Raw genomic sequence first — 6,715 nt, forward strand, 5'->3', positions numbered from 1 at the left:
GACGTTTCGAATTTGGCACCCGGGCTCTGCGACAGTCACATAGGCATTGTTGCATCATAACCAACCAAAGCTCTTGCAGAGCGCGAATGTTTGTGCGGCAGCGAATGCAGTTCCAAGGGACAGTGAAAACCAGGTAGAGCTTGCAGTGCTGGCAGCTTTCGTGTGGGCGCAATCGCTGGAAGTTTTGAATTTGGCAGCCGGGCTCTGCCAGAGTCACGTAGGCATTGTTGCATCATAAACAATCGAAGCTCTTGCAGAGCGCGAATGTCTGTGCGGCAGCGAATGCAGTTCCAAGGGACAGTGAAAACCAGGTAGAGCTTTCAGTGCTGGCAGATTTCGTGTGGGCGCAATCGCTGGACGTTTCGAATTTGGCAGCCGGGCTCTGCGACAGTCACATAGGCATTGTTGCATCATAACCAACCAAAGCTATTGCAGAGCGCGAATGTCTGTGCGGCAGCGAATGCAGTTCCAAGGGACAGTGAAAACCAGGTAGAGCTTTCAGTGCTGTCAGCTTTCGTGTGGGCGCAATCGCGGGACGTTTCGTATTTGGCAGCTGAGCTCTGCCAGAGTCACATAGGCATTGTTGCATCATAACTAACCAAGGCTTTTGCAGAGCGCGAATGTCTGTGCGGCAGCGAATGCAGTTCCAAGGGACAGTGAAAACCAGGTAGAGCTTTCAGTACTGGCAGCTTTCGTCTGGGCGCAATCGCGGGACGTTTCGAATTTGGCAGCTGGGCTCTGCCAGAGTCACATAGGCATTGTTGCATCATAAACAACCAAGGCTTTTGCAGAGCGCGAATGTCTGTGCGGCAGCGAATGCAGTTCCAAGGGACAGTGAAAACCAGGTAGACCTTTCAGTGCTGGCAGCTTTCGTGTGGACGCAATCGCTGGACATTTCGAATTTGGCAGCCGGGTTCTGCAACAGTCACATAGGCATTGTTGCATGATAACCAACCAAAGCTCTTGCAGAGCGCGAATGTCTGTGCGGCAGCGAATGCAGTTCCAAGGGACAGTGAAAACCAGGTAGAGCTTTCAGTGCTGGCAGCTTTCGTGTGGGCGCAATCGCTGGACGTTTTGAATTTGGCAGCCGGGCTCTGCCAGAGTCACGTAGGCATTGTTGCATCATAAACAATCAAAGCTCTTGCAGAGCGCGAATGTCTGTGCGGCAGCGAATGCAGTTCCAAGGGACAGTGAAAACCAGGTAGAGCTTTCAGTGCTGGCAGCTTTCGTGTGGGCGCAATCGCTGGACGTTTCGAATTTGGCAGCCGGGCTCTTCGACAGTCACATAGGCATTGTTGCATCATAACCAACCAAAGCTCTTGCAGAGCGCAAATGTCTGTGCGGCAGCGAATGCAGTTCCAAGGGACAGTGAAAACCAGGTAGACCTTTCATGCTGGCAGCATTCGTGTGGGCGTAATCGCTGGACGTTTCGAATTTGGCAGCCGGGCTCTGCGACAGTCACATAAGCATTGCTGCATCATAACCAACCAAACATCTTGCAGAGGGCGAATGTCTGTGTGGCAGCGAATGCAGTTCCAAGGGACAGTGAAAACCAGGTAGAGCTTTCAGTGCTGGCAGCTTTCGTGTGGGCGCTATCGCTGGACGTTTTGAATTTGGCAGCCGGGCTCTGCCAGAGTCACATAGGAATTGTTGCATCATAAACAACCAAAGCTCTTGCAGAGCGCAAATGTCTGTGCGGCAGCGAATGCAGTTCCAAGGGACAGTGAAAACCAGGTAGGGCTTTCAGTGCTGGCAGCTTTCGTGTGGGCGCAATCGCGGGACGTTTCGAATTTGGCAGCCGGGTTCTGCGACAGTCACATAGGCATTTTTGCATCATAACCAACCAAGGCATTTGCAGAGCGCGAATGTCTGTGCGGCAGCGAATGCAGTTCCAAGGGACAGTGAAAACCAGGTAGAGCTTTCAGTGCTGGCAGCTTTCGTGTGGGCGCAATCCGGGACGTTTCGAATTTGGCAACCGGGTTCTGCGACAGTCACACAGGCATTGTTGCATCATAACCAACCAAACATCTTGCAGAGAGCGAATGTCTGTGCGGCAGCGAATGCAGTTCCAAGGGACAGTGAAAACCAGGTAGACCTTTCAGTGCTGGCAGCTTTCGTGTGGGCGCAATCGCTGGACGTTTCGAATTTGGCAGCCGGGCTCTGCGACAGTCACATAGGCATTGTTGCATCATAACCAACCAAAGCTCTTGCAGAGCACGAATATCTGTGCGGCAGCGAATGCAGTTCCAAGGGACAGTGAAAACCAGGTAGAGCTTTCAGTGCTGGCAGCTTTCGTGTGGGCGCAATCGCGGGACGTTTCGAATTTGGCAGCCGGGCTCTTCGACAGTCACATAGGCATTGTTGCATCATAACCAACCAAGGCATTTGCAGAGCGCAAATGTCTGTGCGGCAGCGAATGCAGTTCCAAGGGACAGTGAAAACCAGGTAGACCTTTCAGTGCTGTCAGCTTTCGTGTGGGCGCAATCCGGGACGTTTCGCATTTGGCAGCCGGGTTCTGCGACAGTCACATAGGCATTGTTGCATCATAACCAACCAAACATCTTGCAGAGAGCGAATGTCTGTGCTGCAGCGAATGCAGTTCCAAGGGACAGTGAAAACCAGGTAGAGCTTTCAGTGCTGGCAGCTTTCGTGTGGGCGCAATCGCTGGACGTTTTGAATTTGGCAGCCGGGCTCTGCGACAGTCACATAGGCATTGTTGCATCATAACCAACCAAAGCTCTTGCAGAGCGCAAATGTCTGTGTGGCAGCGAATGCATTTCCAAGGGACAGTGAAAACCAGGTAGAGCTTTCAGTGCTGGCAGCTTTCGTGTGGGCGCAATCGCTGGACGTTTCGAATTTGGCAGCCGGGCTCTGCGACAGTCACATAGGCATTGTTGCATCATAACCAACCAAGGCATTTGCAGAGCGCGAATGTCTGTGCTGCAGCGAATGCAGTTCCAAGGGACAGTGAAAACCAGGTAGACCTTTCAGTGCTGGCAGCTTTCGTCTGGGCGCTATCTCTGGACGTTTCGAATTTGGCAGCCGGGCTCTGCCAGAGTCACAGAGGCATTGTTGCATCATAGCCAACCAAGGCATTTGCAGAGCGCGAATGTCTGTGCGGCAGTGAATGCAGTTCCAAGGGACAGTGAAAACCAGGTAGAGCTTGCAGTGCTGGCAGCTTTCGTGTGGGCGCAATCGCTGGACGTTTCGAATTTGGCAGCCGGGCTCTGCCAGAGTCACATAGGAATTGTTGCATCATAAACAATCAAAGCTCTTGCAGAGCGCGAATGTCTGTGCGGCAGCGAATGCAGTTCCAAGGGACAGTGAAAACCAGGTAGACCTTTCAGTGCTGGCAGCTTTCGTGTGGGCGCAATCGCTGGACGTTTCGAATTTGGCAGCCGGGCTCTTCGACAGTCACATAGGCATTGTTGCATCATAACCAACCAAAGCTCTTGCAGAGCGCAAATGTCTGTGCGGCAGCGAATGCAGTTCCAAGGGACAGTGAAAACCAGGTAGAGCTTTCAGTGCTGGCAGCTTTCGTGTGGGCGCAATCGCTGGACGTTTCGAATTTGGCAGCCGGGCTCTGCGACAGTCACATAGGCATTGTTGCATCATAACCAACCAAAGGTTTTGCAGAGCGCGAATGTCTGTGCGGCAGCGAATGCAGTTCCAAGGGACAGTGAAAACCAGGTAGACCTTTCATGCTGGCAGCATTCGTGTGGGCGTAATCGCTGGACGTTTCGAATTTGGCAGCCGGGCTCTGCGACAGTCACATAAGCATTGTTGCATCATAACCAACCAAACATCTTGCAGAGGGCGAATGTCTGTGTGGCAGCGAATGCAGTTCCAAGGGACAGTGAAAACCAGGTAGAGCTTTCAGTGCTGGCAGCTTTCGTGTGGGCGCTATCGCTGGACGTTTCGAATTTGGCAGCCGGGCTCTGCCAGAGTCACATAGGCATTGTTGCATCATAGCCAACCAAGGCATTTGCAGAGCGCGAATGTCTGTGCGGCAGCGAATGCAGTTCCAAGGGACAGTGAAAACCAGGTAGAGCTTGCAGTGCTGGCACCTTTCGTGTGGGCGCTATCGCTGGACGTTTCGAATTTGGCAGCCGGACTCTGCCAGAGTCACATAGGAATTGTTGCATCATAACTAACCAAGGCTTTTGCAGAGAGCGAATGTCTGTGCGGCAGCGAATGCAGTTCCAAGGGACAGTGAAAACCAGGTAGAGCTTTCAGTGCTGGCAGCTTTCGTGTGGGCGCAATCGCTGGACGTTTCGAATTTGGCAGCCGGGCTCTGCGACAGTCACATAGGCATTGTTGCATCATAACCAACCAAAGGTTTTGCAGAGCGCGAATGTTTGTGCGGCAGCGAATGCAGTTCCAAGGGACAGTGAAAACCAGGTAGAGCTTGCAGTGCTGGCAGCTTTCGTGTGGGCGCAATCGCTGGACGTTTTGAATTTGGCAGCCGGGCTCTGCCAGAGTCACGTAGGCATTGTTGCATCATAAACAACCAAAGCTCTTGCAGAGCGCGAATGTCTGTGCGGCAGCGAATGCAGTTCCAAGGGACAGTGAAAACCAGGTAGAGCTTTCAGTGCTGGCAGCTTTCGTGTGGGCGCTATCGCTGGACGTTTTGAATTTGGCAGCCGGGCTCTGCCAGAGTCACATAGGAATTGTTGCATCATAAACAACCAAAGCTCTTGCAGAGCGCAAATGTCTGTGCGGCAGCGAATGCAGTTCCAAGGGACAGTGAAAACCAGGTAGAGCTTTCAGTGCTGGCAGCTTTCGTGTGGGCGCAATTGCGGGACGTTTCGAATTTGGCAGCTGGGCTCTGCCAGAGTCACATAGGCATTGTTGCATCATAACTAACCAAGGCTTTTGCAGAGCGCGAATGTCTGTGCGGCAGCGTATGCAGTTCCAAGGGACAGTGAAAACCAGGTAGACCTTTCATGCTGGCAGCATTCGTGTGGGCGTAATCGGTGGACGTTTCGAATTTGGCAGCCGGGCTCTGCGACAGTCACATAAGCATTGTTGCATCATACCCAACCAAACATATTGCAGAGGGCGAATGTCTGTGTGGCAGCGAATGCAGTTCCAAGGGACAGTGAAAACCAGGTAGAGCTTTCAGTGCTGGCATCTTTCGTGTGGACTCAGTCGCTGGACGTTTCGAATTTGGCAGCCGGGCTCTGCGACAGTCACATAGGCATTGTTGCATCATAACCAACCAAAGCTTTTGCATAGCGTGAATGTCTGTGCGGCAGCGAATGCAGTTCCAAGGGACAGTGAAAACCAGGTAGAGCTTTCAGTGCTGGCAGCTTTCGTGTGGGCGCAATCGCTGGACGTTTCGAATTTGGCAGCCGGGTTCTGCGACAGTCACATAGGCATTGTTGCATCATAACCAACCAAGGCATTTGCAGAGCGCGAATGTCTGTGCGGCAGCGAATGCAGTTCCAAGGGACAGTGAAAACCAGGTAGAGCTTGCAGTGCTGGCAGCTTTCGTGTGGGCGCAATCGCTGGACGTTTCGAATTTGGCAGCCGGGCTCTGCGACAGTCACATAGGCATTGTTGCATCATAACCAACCAAAGCTTTTGCAGAGCGCGAAAGTCTGTGCGGCAGCGAATGCAGTTCCAAGGGACAGTGAAAACCAGGTAGAGCTTTCAGTGCTGGCAGCTTTCGTGTGGGCGCAATCGCTGGACGTTTCGAATTTGGCAGCCGGGCTCTTCGACAGTCACATAGGCATTGTTGCATCATAACCAACCAAGGCATTTGCAGAGCGCGAATGTCTGTGCGGCAGCGAATGCAGTTCCAAGGGACAGTGAAAACCAGGTAGAGCTTTCAGTGCTGGCAGCTTTCGTGTGGGCGCTATCGCTGGACGTTTCGAATTTGGCAGCCGGGCTCTGCCAGAGTCACATAGGCATTGTTGCATCATAGCCAACCAAGGCATTTGCAGAGCGCGAATGTCTGTGCGGCAGCGAATGCAGTTCCAAGGGACAGTGAAAACCAGGTAGAGCTTGCAGTGCTGGCAGCTTTCGTGTGGGCGCTATCGCTGGACGTTTCGAATTTGGCAGCCGGACTCTGCCAGAGTCACATAGGAATTGTTGCATCATAACTAACCAAGGCTTTTGCAGAGAGCGAATGTCTGTGCGGCAGCGAATGCAGTTCCAAGGGACAGTGAAAACCAGGTAGAGCTTTCAGTGCTGGCAGCTTTTGTGTGGGCGCAATCGCTGGACGTTTCGAATTTGGCAGCCGGGCTCTGCGACAGTCACATAGGTATTGTTGCATCATAACCAACCAAAGGTTTTGCAGAGCGCGAATGTCTGTGCGGCAGCGAATGCAGTTCCAAGGGACAGTGAAAACCAGGTAGAGCTTGCAGTGCTGGCAGCTTTCGTGTGGGCGCAATCGCTGGACGTTTCGAATTTGGCAGCCGGGCTCTGCGACAGTCACATAGGCATTGTTGCATCATAACCAACCAAAGCTATTGCAGAGCGCGAATGTCTGTGCGGCAGCGAATGCAGTTCCAAGGGACAGTGAAAACCAGGTAGAGCTTTCAGTGCTGGCAGCTTTCGTGTGGGCGCAATCGCGGGACGTTTCGAATTTGGCAGCCGGGTTCTGCGACAGTCACATAGGCATTGTTGCATCATAACCAACCAAGGCATTTGCAAAGCGCGAATGTCTGTGCGGCAGCGAATGCAGTTCCAAGGGACAGTGAAAACCAGG

The sequence above is a fragment of the Mycteria americana genome, unplaced genomic scaffold (assembly GCF_035582795.1).
Source record: "Mycteria americana isolate JAX WOST 10 ecotype Jacksonville Zoo and Gardens unplaced genomic scaffold, USCA_MyAme_1.0 Scaffold_38, whole genome shotgun sequence".
In the NCBI taxonomy this organism is placed as follows: Eukaryota; Metazoa; Chordata; class Aves; order Ciconiiformes; family Ciconiidae; genus Mycteria; species Mycteria americana.